This window comes from Bombina bombina, chromosome 9, assembly GCF_027579735.1.
Source record: "Bombina bombina isolate aBomBom1 chromosome 9, aBomBom1.pri, whole genome shotgun sequence".
Taxonomy (NCBI): domain Eukaryota; kingdom Metazoa; phylum Chordata; class Amphibia; order Anura; family Bombinatoridae; genus Bombina; species Bombina bombina.
Genome location: NC_069507.1, coordinates 129,191,946 through 129,214,673, shown reverse-complemented (window position 1 = coordinate 129,214,673; position 22,728 = coordinate 129,191,946).

The following is a 22,728-nucleotide window of genomic DNA, read 5'->3' as shown; positions in this document are numbered from 1 at the left end:
GATGTACATAACACGCATCACGCAACCACAAAGCACACATTTATCTTTTTAATCAGCACACAATAACAATGTAGTAAAATACAACAACACAATGAGGATTTCATAACTACACAGGCAGGTTGATAATATGATGACGTCATTAGAAGATTCAACCATACACATTACAGCTTTAGGACTGTACCGCCCCTTTCAGAACTTTAGCACTCAATACTACAATACAACATATACGTAAACAAGAGTTTATGGCGATTTTAATGGGACGCGTACAATATTGACATCTCGCCAATCACTTATATATACAATACTACAGATAACAGCCGGAAGTTCGGAATTATTAGTGCGATTTTAATGGGACGCGTACAATATTGACATCTCGCCAATCACTTATATATACAATACTACAGATGACAGCCGGAAGTTCAGAATTATTAGTGCGATTTTAATGGGACGTGTACAATATTGACATCTCGCCAATCACTTATATATACAATACTACTGTAAGGTTTATCCAATAAAGGAACACAATTACAGATATTGTTTGTAATATTATGTAAGGCAATAAATAACGAAAGCAAGTTAAGGATGATTTATAATATGTATGTCTCACTGCTTGTAATGAATACCCAATAACTGTAAGGCAATCTGATACAGCAGTGAATTTATCTAGAATGATTGTGGAATAAAACCAAACTTAATATGGTTTAATAAAGAGTTAAATAAAAATATGCAGCAAAATTATTATGTAGCAGGAAAAAGGTCTAATCATCAGAAATGAGTGGCAAGAGGAAAATCAGTAGTGATAACTTTTGAGGAGTTCAATATTGCAGAGGAAACTTCGATAATCACAATTGTTAATTAGAAGGCAAAGACAAGATTATCAAAACTACGTAATAGCAAATAAGTGAATGAATGTTATTCCCCAGTTAAGTATGGTACTTCAGAGATTAGTCACATTTACTACCTTATCCCATAGAGAGTTCTCCCTTTTGCCTGTCAGCAATGATGTTTAGTGCTGAGCTGAGATGCTGATTAGCGTAAACCGGAAGTTCCGGTTTCAGTCCGGTGGAATTCTGGGAGCTGTAGTTCAATTGCAGAAAAGAATAATAATAACGATAAAACGGGTAAACACTTGCTGAAGAAATAATAAAGTTAGTTAAAGCTTGCCAGGTCAGTATACTTATAATTGTTAGATGGAGGATGACTGGAAGGAATCCTGTCCTGGGAAGGAGAGCTGAGAATGGTGCAGCTTACTCGAGCAGCGATAAAAGTTTCACCTTGCAGGTATGAGAATGAGGCTTGGTACTCAGGTGTTAAGAGGAACGGATTAGAATAACTAAGCAATGATGCTTAGCTGTTCTAACTATTTAAAGGGGAAGTACCCAATCAGAAGAAAGAACGAATTAAAGGCACAGTAACCCTTACAGGACCCCCTGCTCAAGGACGCTGTTCCACAGCGGTAGGACGAGGTCTGTCGGGGTGACGGCGATGAAATGAGGAAATTAACCTGGGAGCATTGACACTGGATGCAGGTTCCCAAGAATCCTCATCAGAAGAGAAATTCTTCCAGTGAATAAGATATTGCAGGGCACCCTGGCGTAGCCTAGAGTCCAGAATGGACTGGACTTCGAATTCATCCGGATCAAGGAGAATTGGAGGAGGAGGTTGCAGAATGTTGGATACTCTCTGCTCCTTGTAAGGCTTCAAAAGTGACACATGTATTGTTGGGTGAATGCGGAGAGTATCAGGAAGTTCAAGAGTGACAGCGTTCTGATTTACTATTCCTTTTATGCGATAGGGTCCGATGAAAAGACTTGCCAACTTTTTACTGGGTAGTTGTAATTTTAAGTTTTTTGTGGACAACCAAACCTTTTCCCCAATAGAATAATTTGGTGGGGGTCTTCTACGTAAATCATAGAACTTCTTTTGTGTAGCTTGTGAGTTCTCAATATTTTGACGAATGAAGTTGAAATTATCAACGAGTGAATTGTGTAACTCATCCACCAAAGGAAAATTTGAATCGTCATTTGAATCCAGAAGAAAGGTCGGATGGTATCCATAATTAGCATAAAAAGGTGTAAGTTTTGTTGAGGAATTTACAGAATTATTATATGCGAACTCAGCAGTGGATATGAAGTCAATCCAGTTGTTTTGATGGAAAGAACAAAAACATCTTATGTATTGTTCCAACCACTGATTCACACGTTCTGCCTGACCATTGGTTTGTGGATGGAATGATGTAGAGAATCTATGATCTATTTGAGTGAGATCACATAATTTCGACCAGAACCTAGAGGTAAACTGCGTGCCTCTATCTGTTGTGAGGATGGAAGGTATTCCGTGTAATTTTACAATGTTGTCCAAAAACAGCTGTGATGTTTCTGCCGAGGTTGGCAATTTGTGAAAAGGTAGGAAATGAGCCATTTTCGTGAAAATGTCAACCACCACAAAAATTGTAGTTTGATTTTTTGATGGAGGTAAATCAACGATGAAGTCCATTGAAAGATGTTGCCATGGTTTGGTGGGTATAGGAAGTGACATGAGTAATCCATAGGGTGGTTTTCTCTCTGGTTTGGACGTGTTGCATATGATGCAAGTTTGAATGTGTTGTTGAACACTCTCTCTCATCTTTGGCCACCAAAATGACCTCTTAAGTAAGTCAAGAGTGCGTTGGATTCCTGGATGTCCAGAGAGGGGAGAATCGTGGTGGTTTTGTAGAAGTGTTAGTCTCAATAAAACAGGTACATAGATCCTACCTTTGTGATAATAAATTCCGGATTTGTTTAGATAAGTAGAATGATCTTGATCGGTTTCCTGACTGGTATGCCTTTTTAGATCTGATATAAAGGTGTTAGTGAAACCGATGAAATGATGTTTGGGTATGATCTCAGTCGGATGGTCTTGGGGATCAGGTTTTTGAGGTAACCTTGAGAGAGCATCTGCTTTACCGTTCTTATTTGCTGGTCTGTAAATAATGTTAAAAGAGAATCTAGAAAAATAGAGGCTCCATCGAACTTGTCTTGCAGATAAAGTTTTGTTTGATTGTAAATATTGGAGATTTTTATGGTCGGTATAAATTTTGATGTTTTGTACCTTCCAGTAGATGTCTCCAGTATTCAAGAGCCTGTTTTATAGCGAGAAGTTCTTTGTCTCCGATAGGATAATTCCTCTCTGCTGGAGTCATAACTTTGGAATAATAAGAGATGGGGTGAATTGGACTATTTAGATCCATTTGTTGAGATAACACAGCCCCAATTGCGAAGTCTGAAGAATCGACTTCTAAGATATAATAGAAAGAAGGATTTGGAAATGTCAGAATGGGTGCAGTAGTAAAAAGATTTTTCAAAGTTGTAAAAGCTACCTCAGCTTCTGGAGTCCATTGAAATGGAATAGATATACTGGTTAATTTTGTCAGTGGTTTTGCAACTTTAGAGAAATCTCTAATAAATTTTCTGTAATAGTTTGAGAACCCTAAGAACCTCTGTAGGTCTTTCCTTGTCTTAGGTATCTCCCAATTTGACACAGCCTCAACCTTTTCTTGTTGCATTTCTATGCCAGTTGGGGATAAATTGTAACCCAGAAAAGTTACTTTGTCGGTATGAAAAAGGCATTTTTCGGGTTTCGCATATAGTTTATGTAATCTTAAACGTCGGAGTACTTCTGTCACATGTTCTATGTGGTCAGTATAATTCTTTGAATAGATTAAAATGTCATCCAGGTATATAACAACACTAGTATCCAGAAGATCGTGGAAAATGTCGTTAATAAAGTGCTGAAAGGTGGCAGGGGCATTACATAACCCGAACGGCATAACGAGGTATTCGTATAAGCCGTATCGGGTCCTGAATGCCGTTAGCCACTCATGCCCTTCTTTAATCCTGATGAGGTTGTAGGCTCCTCTCAAATCCAATTTGGTGTATATGGTGGCTTCTGACAGGCGCTCAATGAGCTCTGGTATGAGTGGTAGGGGATAACGATTTTTGATTGTTACTTTGTTTAGTTGTCGATAGTCGATAATGGGTCTGATAGTGGAATCTTTATTACGCACAAAGAAAATGCCAGCTCCTGCTGGTGAAGTCGATGGTCTGATAAACCCTTTCCTGAGGTTTTCTTCAAGGTAAGCCTTAAGATGTTCAAGTTCCGGCTGACTGAGAGGATAAAGGTGACCAAATGGAATGGATGCTCCGGGCTGTAGATCGATGGGACAGTCATACTGTCTGTGGGGTGGTAGGTTTTCAGCTTCTGTCTTGCTGAAAACATCCTGGAATGTTGAATACTCCAGCGGAATCGGAGAATCAGTTGAATCACTTTTTAGACAATTTTGAATTTTTAAACAATGATTGCTACAGAAATGTGAGTTAAACTTAATATGTGCAGGTGACCATTGTATTACTGGATTATGTGTTTGTAACCAATTAATACCTAATACTACAGGATAGTTAGGAGAGGGTAAAACATCAAATGAAATGAGTTCACTATGACCTAATGAGGTCATGTGAATAGGTATAGTTTGATGAGTAACAGGACCTGTAGTTATGGGTGAACCATCAATCACACGGACAAAGATAGGTTTTGTTTTGCAAATAAGGGGGATTTTATTGGATTTAACAATTTGTAAATCTATAAAGTTGCCATAGGCTCCTGAATCTATAATCCCATCAATCGTCAGATGTCTTTGATCCCACTGTAGAGAGAGTGACAGAGTGAAATAGGCTGAGTTAAGTACATTCAGAATTGTAGAAGTAGTAGAAACAGACTTACTGCGTTTGTTCTTTTGAAGGACAGGGCAGTCTTGGACGGTATGTTGAGGGTTTGCACAGTACATGCATAAGGATTTTATCCTACGTCTAAGTCTTTCTTCCGGTGTGAGCGGACCTCGGGCTATACCTATCTCCATAGGTTGTTCAGCCGCTTTTGAGGTTGTAGGTATATCTTGTGAGCTTTGTCCTGAAAACATTTTAGGACGAACATCTGAATTAAATCGTTCAGCACGTCTTTCACGTAGTCTGCGATCTAACAGTGTGGCCGTTCTCATTAATGCTTCAAGAGTCTTAGGCAATTCGACTCTGGCAAGCTCATCTTTGAGACTATCAGCAAGACCTAGTCTGAATTGGTTGCGCAGTTCAACTTGGCTCCATTGGGAGTCAGAAGCGTATAACTTAAAGTCAGCGACATAGTCCTCGACTGGCCTTTTACCCTGTTTAAGATTCCTCATAGAGGATTCTGCAGTTAATTGCACATCTTTGTCCTGATATAGGTTATCAAGTGCATCAAAGAATTCCTCTAGTGACCCCAGTAGTGGATCTTCTGTCTCACACAGGTTATCTGCCCATGAGCGGGGTTCACCTTTCATAAATGATATGATACTCAGAACCTTGACCCTCTCAGTTGGGTATGTTCTGGGTTTTAGTTGAAATAAAAGTTGACAGGAATTTTTAAACTGTCTATAGAATTTACGGTTACCAGAAAAAGGTTCAGGTAACATAACTTGAGGTTCTGGGTTATGCTCCTGAGGTGTAGGTCTAAGGCTTAAAGGGACAGTTCACCCAAAAACTTTCTCCCCTTTAAATTATTCCCAATGATCATTTTTACCTGCTAGAGTGTATTAAATTGGTTGCAAGTAGCTCCTTTACTCATATTTCAGCATTTGAAATAGCTGATTTAGCTTGTGGTTTCCCAACCTATACTGAAAGTTTTGATACTGGTGTATACGCTATTGACAAGCCTAAGTAAACACAGCCAGCAGAAGAGATTACACCCTCAGTGGGGGGCATGATAGTTAAGTAATAAAATTATCATTTTCCATTTTTCTCTCTATGTATTGAGCTTTAGTGTTCCAGACAAATATAAGATAAGGAAGCAAGTCTGTGTAGATAAAAGTGATAACATAATGAGATCTGCTATTACCTGAAGCTCAACCCATTGTAATAGGCTGTGGTTTCTAAGCACAAAACCAGCTACTTCAGATACACAAATAAACCCGAAAATGCAATTTCTCAAATATTTTATACTCTGCAGTTGGTATAACAAGTCATTTAAAATACATTTATGGAAAAACAATTTTACAGTGTACCGTTCCTTTAATGAATCTCTTATAATAGCCCTTAGTGATTGATTCTCTAATTGCACATCATGGACTGCTTGTGCAAGTTGATCAACTTTCTGAGACAAGTTATACACAATTTGTGGAATATCTGTTGGTTCCAATTCCATTTCTGGGCTTAGTTATTATGTAAGGTTTATCCAATAAAGGAACACAATTACAGATATTGTTTGTAATATTATGTAAGGCAATAAATAACGAAAGCAAGTTAAGGATGATTTATAATATGTATGTCTCACTGCTGGTAATGAATACCCAATAACTGTAAGGCAATCTGATCCAGCAGTGAATTTATCTAGAATGATTGTTGAATAAAACCAAACTTAATATGGTTTAATAAAGAGTTAAATAAAAATATGCAGCAAAATTATTATGTAGCAGGAAAAAGGTCTAATCATCAGAAATGAGTGGCAAGAGGAAAATCAGTAGTGATAACTTTTGAGGAGTTCAATATTGCAGAGGAAACTTCGATAATCACAATTGTTAATTAGAAGGCAAAGACAAGATTATCAAAACTACGTAATAGCAAATAAGTGAATGAATGTTATTCCCCAGTTAAGTATGGTACTTCAGAGATTAGTCACATTTACTACCTTATCCCATAGAGAGTTCTCCCTTTTGCCTGTCAGCAATGATGTTTAGTGCTGAGCTGAGATGCTGATTAGCGTAAACCGGAAGTTCCGGTTTCAGTCCGGTGGAATTCTGGGAGCTGTAGTTCAATTGCAGAAAAGAATAATAATAACGATAAAACGGGTAAACACTTGCTGAAGAAATAATAAAGTTAGTTAAAGCTTGCCAGGTCAGTATACTTATAATTGTTAGATGGAGGATGACTGGAAGGAATCCTGTCCTGGGAAGGAGAGCTGAGAATGGTGCAGCTTACTCGAGCAGCGATGAAAGTTTCACCTTGCAGGTATGAGAATGAGGCTTGGTACTCAGGTGTTCAGAGGAACGGATTAGAATAACTAAGCAATGATGCTTAGCTGTTCTAACTATTTAAAGGGGAAGTACCCAATCAGAAGAAAGAACGAATTAAAGGCACAGTAACCCTTACAACTACAGATGACAGCCGGAAGTTCAGAATTATTAGTGCGATTTTAATGGGACGCGTACAATATTGACATCTCGCCAATCACTTATATATACAATACTACAGATGACAGCCGGAAGTTCAGAATTATTAGTGCGATTTTAATGGGACTCGTACAATATTGACATCTCGCTAATCACTTATATATACAATACTACAGATGACAGCCGGAAGTTCAGAATTATTAGTGCAATTTTAATGGGACTCGTACAATATTGATATCTCGCCAATCACTTATATATACAATACTACAGATGGCAGCTGTTACTTTATCGTTTACAAACAATATTGCAGCAACATTGATCGATCACATTCTATGCACATTATACCCAAGTATGCACTTTCATTCATGTTAGCCTGGACGTGTGCTTTTTATTATAAGATCGCGTTTATTAAGTATTTATTACGCATATGAACAAACATTACGAAGATGCACTGTATGTGTGATATTTTACACTTTCACATTGCGATTCATTGGGAGAAAACAAAATGTCAGCAAACACCTAAAAAAAACGCCCACTTTGAAAGCATTCGCGCCACTCACATACAAACAAGTGTATACAATCAGCAATCATTACAAACTCACTACCATTGGACTAATTGCACTATAAATCCCCCAAACAACATGGCCAAAGCGTCCCTTGTGATCGACATTGTATCAATTCGCTTCTGTGTTTTTGCATACATTTTTACTCCTTGCGTTGTGTTTTCTCTGCTGTTTGGCTTTGTGCTGCTAAGCTTGGCAAATATGGATGACGATCTGATAGACGCTGCTGGTGGTGCTGTTGCACAAGTAGCGGTTAATAGAAACAGGCGGCCTCCGCGGCTCCAAGAGAGACGAAGGGCTCGTTTGGTTAGAGGTCCTCGTGTCTACAGGGTAAGACCCACCTTGGAAAACATGAGTGACTTCGAGGTTTATGACAAGTATAGGCTCAATCGCGAACAGCTCATTGGCCTTTACGATGTTCTTAGACCTCATCTGGAGCCACATATACAAATAAGGACTGCTGTCCCTGGCATCACTAAGATGCTAAGTTGTCTATACGTCCTGGCCTCCGGGAGTTTTCAATTAGGAGAGATGTACATGCATGGCCTATCTCAAGGTACATTCTCGATGGTGTTTGATCACTTTCTGGACGCCATGGTACGTATCAGTAAGCATTACATAGGATTCCCTCAGAATGATGGTGATTGGAGGCGCCTGAAGAGGGAATTCTTTGCAATAGCTGAATTGCCCAATGTCTTGGGAGCAATAGATTGTACCCACATTGTGCTGCATGCTCCAGCTGATGACTTGCCCTTCCGAAATCGCAAACATTTCCATAGCCTCAACGTGCAGTATGTTTGTGACGCACGGATGCGGATTATGCAGGTGTGTGCGAATTCTGGCGGGGCTTGTCATGATGCCCGCATCCTCTCTCTGTCGTCCCTGTGGTGTCAGTTTGAAGAAAGACAATTTCCCCCTGGGTATCTCGTTGGTGAGTATTTGTGCACAACATGGTTAATTAGTTAGACAATTGCCACTGTAGCCTTAAACTGTTAGTGTAAAGTGCAGCTATAGGATGCAATTTAACCATTTCTTTATCTTTCAGCAAATGTCTAGTTGTCTAGTTTTAGCTCCAAACAGATATGTAGCATGTCTTACCTTAAATGATCAGATAGAGAATGCAATGTAACCATTTTGTTTTTATTTTAGCAAAGGTCTTGTTTATGCAGCATGTCTTACCTTAAATGGTCAGATAGAGAATGCAATGTAACCATTTTGTTTTTATTTTAGCAAAGGTCTTGTTTATGCGAAATACGCATATGTAGCATGTCTTAGCTGAAATGGGCAGATAGAGAATGCAATTTAACCATGTCATTGTCTCTTTACGCAAATGTCTAGTTTTAGCTAAAAACAGATATGTAGTATGTCTTAGCTGAAATGGGCAGATAGAGAATGCAATTTAAACATGTCATTGTCTCTTTACGCAAATGTCTAGTTTTAGCTCCAAACAGATATGTAGCATGTCTTACCTTAAATGGTCAGATAGAGAATGCAATTTAACCATTTTTTTTTTATTTTAGCAAAGGTCTTGTTTATGTGAAATACGCATATGTAGCATGTCTTAGCTGAAATGGTCAGATAGAGAATGCAATTTAACCATTTTGTTTTTATTTTAGCAAAGTTCTTGTTTATGCGAAATATGCATATGTAGTATGTCTTACCTTAAATGGGCAGATAGAGAATGCAATTTAACCATGTCATTGTCTCTTTACGCATATGTCTAGTTTTAGCTCCAAACATATATGTAGCATGTCTAGGTAACCATTTTGTTTTTATTTTAGCATAGGTCTTGTTTATGCGAAATACGCATATGTAGCATGTCTTAGCTGAAATGGGCAGATAGAGAATGCAAATTAACCATGTCATTGTCTCTTTACGCAAATGTCTAGTTTTAGCTAAAAACGGATATGTAGTATGTCTTAGCTGAAATGGGCAGATAGAGAATGCAATTTAAACATGTCATTGTCTCTTTACGCAAATGTCTAGTTTTAGCTCCAAACAGATATGTAGCATGTCTTACCTTTAATGGTCAGATAGAGAATGCAATTTAACCATTTTGTTTTTATTTTAGCAAAGTTCTTGTTTATGCGAAATACGCATATGTAGTATGTCTTAGCTGAAATGGGCAGATAGAGAATGCAATTTAACCATGTCATTGTCTCTTTATGCAAATGTCTAGTTTTAGCTCCAAACAGATATGTAGCATGTTCTAGCTTAAATGGCCAGATCGATAATGCAATGTAACCATTTTGTTTTTATTTTAGCAAAGGTCTTGTTTATGCGAAATACGCATATGTAGTATGTCTTAGCTGAAATGGGCAGATAGAGAATAATATTTAACAAGATTATTATTTTTCAATTAAAACATTTAGGTTATTGGATTTTCGTGTACACAAAAAAAAAATGTTTGAATATAATTTTAATTTTCATAAAATATTTTCATTTTGTTCTGTTCATAATTTATAGGTGATTCTGGTTACATAAACCGGCCTTGGCTCATTACGCCGTTACGTAACCCTACTGATGAGGCTCAGGAGCGCTACAATAGGGCGTACAAGCGGACTAGGGCTGTAGTCGAGAGGATGTTTGGGCTCCTCAAAATGAGATTCAGATGCCTTGATAGGTCGGGAGGAGCCCTCCAGTACAGCCCTAGGAAGGTGGCGAAGATCGTTATAGCCTGCAGCGTCCTGCATAATATTGCACAGCGGGCTGGGATGCTGCAGGCCGTCCAGGCGCCCCGACGCCTCCTCCAAGATGAGGAGGACGTGCCTGTTCTAGAGGGGCCATTCCGGGACGAGGGGCTCAATGTCAGAGCAGAGATCATCAACCGCCACTTCAGACGGTAAATAATAGAAGTTAGATTGGAGTATTGTCAATATATGTGAATTCTAGTGAAATGACAAGTAGAGAATTGTGCAAACATGTTAGGATTGTTCATCAAATGATTCCAGATTTTTAATTTATTAATATAGGTGATGCTCTGGTCATTGGGTCCTGTAACGATTTTGCCACCTGGTTTTTAAAGACAACATCAGCTGGTAAGTATAAATGTATGGACTGTGGCTGGCAGGAATTTGGCACAAAAATACATCATATGGCATACATCTTCAAAACTAGTATTTAGTTTACACATTACTTAAATTTGGTATACTCAGAAAGGGATCCTCTAGCAAGACTATGGTTCAAAGTCAGATTCAAAGTCACACATTAAAGGTTCGGTCTGCTCAATATGACTCATCTTCACACTTGATTGATAGAACATAACACAAGATGCTACACACGCTTAGTAAGCTAGTGACAGAAATCGTTTAAGAAATGGTGCAGAACTAATTCACACACTTGTATTAATATTTTTATTCACACTTTTTCTGCCATTAGGGAGATGACTTCATCTAAAGACTGAAAGTGAAGAATTCAAGACTGAAAGTGAAGAATTCAAGACTGAAAGTGAAGAATTCCCAGACTGAAAGTGAAGAATCCAAGATTGAAAGTGAAGAATCCAAGATTGAAAGTGAAGAATACCAATGGGATCATGTCTGGCATTGTCTTTCAAATGTGCTGACCTGGAAAACCATACAAAGACACGTTCACATGGTAAGTGGCAACAATTTGATGGATTAAGGCTGTGGAGACATCCTATTGGAGACACTTAGATTATTTTATTTTTTTAGATGGTATTTCCCAATCCTCTATTTTGGAAATGATGAATAACACACCTATTGAAGATAAACTGTTATTTTCAAGAGAATTGACTTTCAAAGACCATGCATAATCCAGGTTGGTTTGCCCAATGCATGCTAGTTAAGAATCACAGGAGGAAGAATGTTAAAAATTAGGAAAACATTGTCATGTTTGAGGTCTTGTCTGTTTGTCTGTTCCTTTAAATTTGAACCTTTATAAGGCTCCTCCTAACTAAATCATGTGCTCTGTAATTTGATCCTTATGCTGAGTTTCCTGGCTTGTGCTGAAGCTATCTACATGCTCTCCGGATCTCTACCTGAGCCTACTCACAGGAACAGACCAAAAGCTATTTCCTGCTACTTTGTGTTATTTCTTATGCTTGCTACAAATACCTTTGTCTCCTCAGCATTTACCTAAGCTTATACGCTTACCGCTCACAGATTCTGCTCTTCAGAATTCCTCTGCCGTGCCTGTCAGCAGCTCCTCTGCACTCACAGCCTGCACTTCCTGTTTGGCGATACCGGACTCCAGGTAACAGCTGCATTTCCTCAAGCTGAATCTTTCACCGGACCACAGGATTAAAGGTATTGAATTTTCCTTTGGCATTATCATTTTGAAAGTGTTCTCTGGACTCATCAGGTATTATTGCAATCTGATATCTTTTATGCTGTGAACTGAACTATCTTTGTTTTCATTGTGCCTATGTACATACACCTCAGGAAAAGATGCATTTATGTGACACTATCTTCAGTGATACTCCTACAAGTAAACTGACATTAACTTAAGAATAACTAAAGATAGCCTAGTTAATCTTTAGTAATATATGCAAGTTTCATTTTTTGTCTCACTTTTGCCTGTTAAACCACAAATCAGGCACTAAAATCCTTTTCTCCTCTGTTCAGCAAGTATTGGATTCAGCTCTCACTAATTGAGCTAATCCTTTTTGCAGAGTTGAGAATTCCTTTTTTAACCCATACTGGGCCCTCAGTCTAGGATCAGAATAGGGGATTGTGACTTAACAGCCCCGATATTTGTGAGACTGAGTGGTTACCTAACCAATTCCCTGTATTGATTCTTACATATTACAGAGCCAAAAAGAAAAGGAAAAAAGGGAATTAGTATGGAGTTAACAGAACTCACTAATAAAGTATCTGCATTAGCTCAGAACATGGATATACTAATTCAAGGCATTAGAGAGATCCAGTCTGAGAATCAGTATCTCAGAACAGTCATTAGAGACAAAATTGACAACAGACCCTCCATGCCTGAATCACCACCTGATCCTCAAGTCTGTCCCCCAGAGAGATTTTCAGGGGATAGAAATCAGTTCAGAGACTTTAAAAATTCTTGTCTCCTTTTCTTCTCATTGAAACCTAAGACTTATCCTACTGAACGTACAAAAGTTCTTACTGTTATTTCATATCTGAAAGGAGAACCCAAAGCTTGGGCCACCAATTATTTTGAGAATAACGATCCAATTCTGGATTCTCTACAACAGTTCTTTGAGAAGATGTCTTTCCTCTATGAGGATAAAAATAAACAGAATACAGCTGAAAATGCACTTAAGGCATTAAAACAGAATAGAAGACCAGCTGAGGATTATGTCTCTGATTTCAAAAGGTGGGCACCTGACACCATGTGGAATGAGGCAGCATTGCTATACCAATTTCGTACTGGTCTTTCAGACATAGTTAAGGATGAATTGGCAAGGGGTCCTCTCCCCTCTACCCTCGATGGACTTATGTCACATGCTGTCATTATAGATCAGAGGATTTGTGAACGTAAAAGTGAGAGAGGTTATGCAGAACAGCCATGGAGAAAGTCACCTATTCCATACTATACTCCTCCTGCTGCTCGCACTTCTGATGAACCAATGGAGATTGCTTTTACTAAAGGTCCTTTGACTACAGAAGAAAAGAACAGAAGAAAGGCCAATAATTTGTGCTTATACTGTGCTTCCAAGGCACATACAGTAAAGGAGTGTCCTATTCTCCAGAAACAAAAGGGTAAGAGTAGCTCTTCAGTAGTAGTTTGTACTCAACACTTTTCACCTATTACTCATTGTAAACTCTCTATCTCTTTACAGTGGGAGGGACAAAGAATCCAGACACAGGCCATTATTGACTCCGGAACCACGGGCAATTTCATTGATAAAACTTTTCTTGATAAATATCACATTCCATTAATAAAACGCATTGATTCACTAGCCATACGTGTGATTGATGGTTCTTATTTATCTTCAGGTCCTATCACCCATAAGACAGTACCACTGCTCATGACCACTACTTCTGGTCATAGAGAATCTATATCTTTTGACGTTATAGCATCACCCCTGTTTCCTATAGTTCTAGGTCTACTCTGGTTGCAAACACACGAACCTCACATATCTTGGAGAAATTCACAAGTTCTCTTCAATTCTACATTTTGTTCTAAATCCTGTTACCTGCCAACACATATACTTAACACATCCCTTGACACTTCTGTTATTCCTAAGACCTACTCAGACTTTATGGATGTCTTTGACAGAACTGAAGCAGAAAATTTACCTCCACACAGGTCATACGACTGCCCCATAGAAGTGTTACCTGGTTCTGATATCCTATACGGACATATATACCCTCTTTATGAGCCAGAATTAGTACATTTGAAACAATATCTCGATGACAACTTACGGAAGGGCTTTATTAGGCCGTCCACATCTCCAGCTGGTGCGGGTATGTTCTTCGTCCGTAATAAAGATAACACGTTAAGACCAATTATTGATTATCGAGAGCTCAACAAAAGAACCAAGAAGAACAGATACCCTCTGCCCCTTATACCAGAAATCATAGAACGTTTACAAGGGGCGAATATTTTCACAAAACTCGATCTCAGAGGGGCGTATAACTTAATAAGAATCAAAGAGGGACACGAATGGCTGATGGCGTTTCGAACAAGGTATGGCTTGTTTGAATACGCTGTCATGCCATTCGGTTTATGTAATGCACCAGCAACTTTTCAGTGCTTTATTAATGATTTATTTAGAGATCTACTTGACGTATGTATGATTATATATCTTGACGACATACTGATTTACTCCAAGTCTGAAGAACAACATACATTACATGTACGCACAGTCTTACTCCGACTTAGACAAAATTCACTTTATTCTAAACCTGAAAAATGTATTTTCAATACAGATACTATATCTTTTCTGGGTTATTCAATTTCTCCTTCAGGCATACAGATGGAACAAAAAAAAATAGAAGCTAAAACTTCTTGGCCTACCCCTACTAACAAGAAGGAGATACAATGTTTCATAGGTTTTGCCAATTTTTATAGAAGATTTATCAGAAATTTCTCTTCTATAGCTAAACCTATCACTTCTTTAAGTGGCAATTCATCTACATTCCATTGGACCCCTCAAGCAGAAAAAGCTTTCCAAAAGTTGAAGCATTCTTTCACTACTGCTCCAATTCTTAATCTTCCTGATCCTCAATTACAATATATATTGGAGGTTGATGCATCTGACTATGGCCTGGGAGCTATTCTGTCACACCCAACACACCTATGCATCGCGTTGGCTACTTTTCAAGAGTTATGTCATCTCCAGAAGTAAACTACTCCATTGGAGAAAAAGAACTCCTGGCTATAAAATCTGCCCTTGAATTCTGGAGGCATCTGCTGGAAGGTACAACCATTCCTTTTTTGATTTACACTGACCATAAAAACCTGGAATACCTCAAAACCAATAAAACACTATCGGCATGTCAAATCAGATGGAGCTTATTTTTCAGCCGTTTTGATTTTCTTATTACATACAGGCCCGGATGCAAAAATGGTAAGGCCGATTCTCTTTCCAGGAAAGTTTTTAGACCTTCATATTCCAACACAACTGGTACTGTCATTCCTCAAAGTAAATTTATTGGTTTAGCTCTGGATTTCACTACTAACCTCCAGTTCTCTCAAAAACAAGATCTCGAATTACCTCTACCTTACCTTACCAAAAATAAGGATGGTCTGTATTATCATAATGGAAAACTCTTATGTACCCCCAAATCTACGAAAAGAGATCTTGCATTCTGTCCATGAATCCGTTATATCTGGTCATCCTGGATTCCGTAGAACCAAACATCTCCTACAAAGGGATTTCTGGTGGCCCTCCATGTCATCTGATGTTGATAAACATATTAAAGCTTGCACTATTTGTGCTATGGCCAAACCTTCCAAGGCTGCTCCATATGGCTTACTTCTATCTCTACCCGTGGCTGATAGGCCTTGGAAAGACATTGCTATGGATTTCGTGGTAGAACTACCTAGCTCTAACAACTATAATTGCATCATGGTGGTTGTCGATTTATTCTCCAAGATGGCTCATTTTGTACCCTGTCATTCCTTGCCTACAGCCTCCGAAACTGCAAAACTTTTTCTTTCTCATATTGTTAGGTTACATGGACTTCCAGACACCATAACATCCGATAGAGGTTCTCAATTCATCTCAAAGTTTTGGACACAACTATGTATCATTTTGAAAATACAGCGCAGACTCAGCTCTTCATATCACCCCCAAACAAATGGGCAAACGGAGAGGACAAACCAGACCCTCGAGCAATACTTACGCTGTCATTGTGCTTTCTTACAGAATGATTGGTTATCTTTACTACCTACTGCTGAATTTGCTTTTAATAATTCAGTTAATGCTTCTACAAAGGTTTCTCCTTTTTTACGCTAATTACGGATTCCATCCTAGATTTCATTTATATCCCAGAGAAGACACCATCTGTCCCTTGGTCAATGACACTATAAACGAATTATCTCAACACTTTCGGATTATTGAGGACAATCTCAAAACTTCTCAACAACAACAGAAGACCTTTTATGATTTACGCAGGAGACAACCCTCTACTTATGTAGTTGGTGATATGGTTTGGTTGTCGACTAAACATCTGCATCTGAAGGTTCCTACCAAGAAACTGGCAGCTTTATATATCGGTCCATTTAGAATTTCTAGGGTTATTAATCCCAACGCAGTCACTTTGGATTTACCAGACTCCATTCCGGTGCACCCCACTTTTCATGCCTCATTGCTCAAGCCCTCTATGGTTGGGGGTCCTCCCTTTTCTAGTTGTGTTCCCCCAATATCTGATCTTTTGACTCCAGAATATGAGATTCAGGACATTTTGGATTCCCGTTTCCATCTCAATGAGCTACAGTATCTCATCCATTGGAAGGGGTTTTCCCATGATGAGGATTCTTGAGAACCCTCCACCAATCTGACAGCTCCTCGCTTGGTCTCTCTCTTTCATCGGAGGAATCCGGATCGTCCTAGGCCCTGAGCCTCGGAGTGGCTCCTTTGGGGGGGTTCTGTCATGTTTGAGGTCTTGTCTGTTTGTCTGTTCCTTTAAATTTGAACCTTTATAAGGCTTCTCCTAACTAAATCCTGTGCTCTGTAATTTGATCCTTATGCTGAGTTTCCTGGCTTGTGCTGAAGCTATCTACATGCTCTCCAGATCTCTACCTGAGCCTACTCACAGGAACAGACCAAAAGCTATTTCCTGCTACTTTGTGTTATTTCTTATGCTTGCTACAAATACCTTTGTCTCCTCAGCATTTACCTAAGCTTATATGCTTACGGCTCACAGATTCTGCTCTTCAGAATTCCTCTGCTGTGCCTGTCAGCAGCTCCTCTGATACACTCACAGCCTGCACTTCCTGTTTGGCGATACCGGAATCCAGATAACAGCTGCATTTCCTCTAGCTGAATCTTTCACCGGACCACAGGATTAAAGGTATTGAATTTTCCTTTGGCATTATCATTTTGAAAGTGTTCTCTGGACTCATCAGGTATTATCACAATCTGATATCTTTTATGCTGTGAACTGAACTATCTTTGTTTTCATTGTGCCTATGTACATACACCTCAGGAAAAGCTGCATTTATGTGACACTATCTTCAGTGATACTCCTACAAGTAAACTGACTTATTAACTTAAGAATAACTAAAGATAGCCTAGTTAATCTTTAGTAATATATGCAAGTTTCATTTTTTGTCTCACTCTTGCCTGTTAAACCACAAATCAGGCACTAAAATCTTTTTCTCCTCTGTTCAGCAAGTATTGGATTCAGCTCTCACTAATTGAGCTAATCCTTTTTGCAGAGTTGAGAATTCCTTTTTTAACCCATACTTGGCGCTCAGTCTAGGATCAGAATAGGGGATTGTGACTTAACAGCCCCGATATTTGTGAGACTGAGTGGTTACCTAACCAATTCCCTGTATTGATTCTTACATATTACAGAGCCAAAAAGAAAAGGAAAAAAGGGAATTAGTATGGAGTTAACAGAACTCACTAATAAAGTATCTGCATTAGCTCAGAACATGGATATACTAATTCAAGGCATTAGAGAGATCCAGTCTGAGAATCAGTATCTCAGAACAGTCATTAGAGACAACATTGACAACAGACCCTCCATGCCTGAATCACCACCTGATCCTCAAGTCTGTCCCCCAGAGAGATTTTCAGGGGATAGAAATCAGTTCAGAGACTTTAAAAATTCTTGTCTCCTTTTCTTCTCATTGAAACCTAAGACTTATCCTACTGAACATACAAAAGTTCTTACTGTTATTTCATATCTGAAAGGAGAACCCAAAGCTTGGGCCACCAATTATTTTGAGAATAACGATCCAATTCTGGATTCTCTACAACAGTTCTTTGAGAAGATGTCTTTCCTCTATGAGGATAAAAATAAACAGAATACAGCTGAAAATGCACTTAAGGCATTAAAACAGAATAGAAGACCAGCTGAGGATTATGTCTCTGATTTCAAAAGGTGGGCACCTGACACCATGTGGAATGAGGCAGCATTGCTATACCAATTTCGTACTGGTCTTTCAGACATAGTTAAGGATGAATTGGCAAGGGGTCCTCTCCCCTCTACCCTCGATGGACTTATGTCACATGCTGTCATTATAGATCAGAGGATTTGTGAACGTAAAAGTGAGAGAGGTTATGCAGAACAGCCATGGAGAAAGTCACCTATTCCATACTATACTCCTCCTGCTGCTCGCACTTCTGATGAACCAATGGAGATTGCTTTTACTAAAGGTCCTTTGACTACAGAAGAAAAGAACAGAAGAAAGGCCAATAATTTGTGCTTATACTGTGCTTCCAAGGCACATACAGTTGCATTTATGTGACACTATCTTCAGTGATACTCCTACAAGTAAACTGACTTATTAACTTAAGAATAACTAAAGATAGCCTAGTTAATCTTTAGTAATATATGCAAGTTTCATTTTTTGTCTCACTCTTGCCTGTTAAACCACAAATCAGGCACTAAAATCTTTTTCTCCTCTGTTCAGCAAGTATTGGATTCAGCTCTCACTAATTGAGCTAATCCTTTTTGCAGAGTTGAGAATTCCTTTTTTAACCCATACTTGGCGCTCAGTCTAGGATCAGAATAGGGGATTGTGACTTAACAGCCTCAATATTTGTGAGACTGAGTGGTTACCTAACCAATTCCCTGTATTGATTCTTACAAACATACATGTCCTATATTAGAAGATTTGTAGCTTACATACATTACCCCTACTTTGTTATACAGAAGAATCCAATTATGAACAATCAGACAAAGGAATACATATTATAGTTGATATAGAGGTATTTGAAGGGACATGAAATATTACATTTATGTTCAGCATACATATATTTTTTTTTAAATTTAAAATGTTATATATATTATTTGGTATAATTGTAAATGCTGATATTTAAATGTAATATCGATTACACAATATAATGGTGTTTTAAAGGATGGATTGGTATAGATTTCCTTTTTTTTTTTTTTTAATAAAAAATATCTTTAGAAATATTTTTCAAATGTTAGAGCATAGACACAAGATGATTTTAAAGTTATTTTATTTAATGAATATTTTAAAACATGTGTGTATGAAATAACTAATGTGTTTTTTTTCCAGTTTCATCTGTGATGAATTACACTTGTTCTATTTTTTTGTGATAAAAAAAATATATATATTTTCATGTCAATAAATATTTTGTAATACTAAACATTTTTTTTTTTTTTTTAAAGATCATCTTTTTAACAAACAGATTATAATATAAAATCCAGCTAATCTGACAAGTAAAAAAAATTGACTCCCATGACTGGTAGTTGTCTATTTGACAAGCACATGCCTGATATAAAATTAGGCCTCATGTATTCAATTAATTATAGAAAATCCACTTATTCAGATAATGTTAAAGGGACATGAAACCCAAATATTTTTTTTCATGATTTAGAATGAACATGCAATTTTAAATCACTTTCTAATTTACTTCTATTATCTAATTTGCTTCATTCTCTTGATATCCTTTGCTAAAAAGCATATCTAGATAGGCTTAACCGCTGGTGATTGGTGGCTGCACACAGGTGACTCCTGTGATTGGCTCATTCATGTGCACTGCTATTTCTTTAAAAAAGGATATCTAATGAATGAAGCAAATTATATAATAGAAGTAAATTGGAATGTTGTTTAAAATTGCATGTTCTGTCTGAATCATGAAATAAAAAATTGGGTTTAATGTCCCTTTAAAGTCAAGTATCTTTTATAAATTAATTTGGGAGTGAAATCCATCGATGCTTTTATTGTGTAATTTATAGATGTTAAAATTTGTAAATATTTATGAGGATATGTAGTCAGAATTCGACATAACAACTTTGTTATTTTCACTTTTAAGAAGGGAAAGTGGTTAACTTACATTAAAGTGACAGTGTAGTTGAATGTTCAATTTGTTTTATAAGATCTTGTATCTTCCTTAGGTATACAAAAACATTATTCTAATAAATATATTTTTAAAATTATTAAAAATGTTTAAAATGGTAAGTCAGTTCATTTCATATTTAGCACAAGCTAGTTATTGTATGCCATATTGATTACTTTTCTGTTCTAGTGGAGTCATTTGAAGGCTCATTTAACTATAGCTAGTTTGTAATATAATTTCACAAAATTATTCATCTTACCTCTTGGTTAGATATCACATATCTATATGTATTTTCATTCCCCTTTAGTTTCTTTCTACAATGTTAACTCCACATATTTCTAATGGTTTGGCCTTAAAGGGACATTCCAAAAATATATTGGTTATTGAATTTTACCCAATACAAATTAATTTTGATTAACATTTTAATGTACTATTATCTAATTACATTCAGTCTTTAAATATCCTTTGGAAAAAAAAATGCACATGGCTTAGATAATGACATAAGGCATCTATGTGCAACCAACAATCAGCATCAAAAGAGCCTATCTAGCTATGTTTTTTCAGCCAAGAATATAAATTTATAAAAGCTAATGAGAGAATAAAACTAAATATGAAGTTGTTTTAATATTCTATTATCCATCGAAATCCGTAAAGAACATATAGCTTAATGTCCCTTTAAACTGAAGACGGCGAAATACAGCCATTAGAATATATTTCATTCACAGTGGGGAAAACAATCCAGAAGGTAATCTAAATATGCTTTAGTCACATGTTATACTAAGTTTGAGAAAGGGAGGTGCATAGGTTTATGATCTTTAAAGCATTATTGGTAAATGTCTCCTTAATGGGACATGAACACAAAATATCCATTTGCGATTTAAAGAGTGTCTTTTACTTCTATTATCTCATTATCTTGACATATTTTTCTTGAAAAGCATATCGAGATAGGCTCAGTAGATGAAGATTGGTGGATGCACAGAGATGCCTTATGTGATTGGCTCAACCATGTCCATTGAAATTTCTTCTGTTAAGGATATCTAAATCAAAAGATAAATTGAGTTACATTTTAAAGTCTAAACATTTATTCTCTCTCCGGATCATTTTTTGAAATCATTTTGTTGTAATGTCTCTTTAAAAATAAAGAAGCCATTGCACAATAACATATGTGAGAAGTTCAGACAAATACAAGCTTGAGGTTTATTTACTAATAACAAACAAACGTGTAGTTTAACATTTATAAACAGATTATCTAAGTTACAGACATTAGAACCAGAAATTGCGCATTTCAGAAATGTCGCTTGGGAAACGCATCTTTACACATTCTAGTCTAATGTCACGCAATAGCACACAATCGATGTGCATTATAAATACATTTATTAGAGTAATGTCAATACTTCACAATAAGTCACGAAATTGATTTAATGAACAATAAATACATACAATGTTAAATGTATATTAATCCAACGTATTTGTATTAAAGAAACAGAACGATATTAAACCGAGAAATGTATACAACATTTAATAATGTGACACTATTAGATTTTTACGAGAATTTAAACATTAATATTTAACGGATCACGTATATTAAATCTGCGTCACACATATCCGCATGACAGGCCCATGAGTTACAAATAAGTCTACATGAAAAATGTAGTAACAGCACCACCAGGAGGTATGTGTATGGAAGTTACTAAGATATGAAACATTAAGGAACGGACAATCAGAGTTCATCACACAAACATAACTTGAGTCAGGATGCTCTCACAGACATGATAACAATATTTCAAAATTTTATCCAATCAGATGTACAGATAACATGTCACACGGTGTATCGCATGTTTACTTCACCATATAAAAGTCCATTACACGTTGCCATCTTTGTCAGTTCTCTAATGCCTGCTGGCAGTTTATATTATTATTATTATAATATATTTATTGGACAACCCAGCAGGCATGACACCTCCAAGGTTCGCCAAGCAGGAGAGTGCTGCACTGGTCCACGCCGTCCAGAAGTTTTATCCGCAGCTGTTTGGGAACCAGAAGAGGTCGACAGATGCGCATGTTAAGAAGGCCCTCTGGGAGTCAATCACCAATAAGGTTCAATTGGTGAAGGGCGTCCAGAGGAGCCAGGATCAGATCATGCGGAGGTTCAGAGATATGAGGTTGCGTCTACAAAAAAAAGTGGGCCTCATAAGGGAGTGGGTACAAGCCCAGAAAAGAGATGGAAAGAAAGTTGATCCAGAATGGAAACTCTACCTTATCCCTTATGAGGTCACTTTATGCGACCTCCTCAGTCTCCGGGTCCCCAAAGGATTTCGATCCTCTCCATCCTCGGCCTCTTCTTCTTCCCTCACAGCTGCTGGATCCAAAACTCAGGACCCGGGGGCCAGTGCAGCTGCTTCTCCGTCCGGTGGCCTGGGAGGAGTTAAAATGGAGACTGAACAAGGTAAATATCCTACTTTATATAATATATTAATATTTGATTAGACTTTTAAGAAATGTGTAGATAGTCATATATTCAACCTATATAGATCTCACTACATACGCTACATATGATGTCCAGATATCTGATTTTA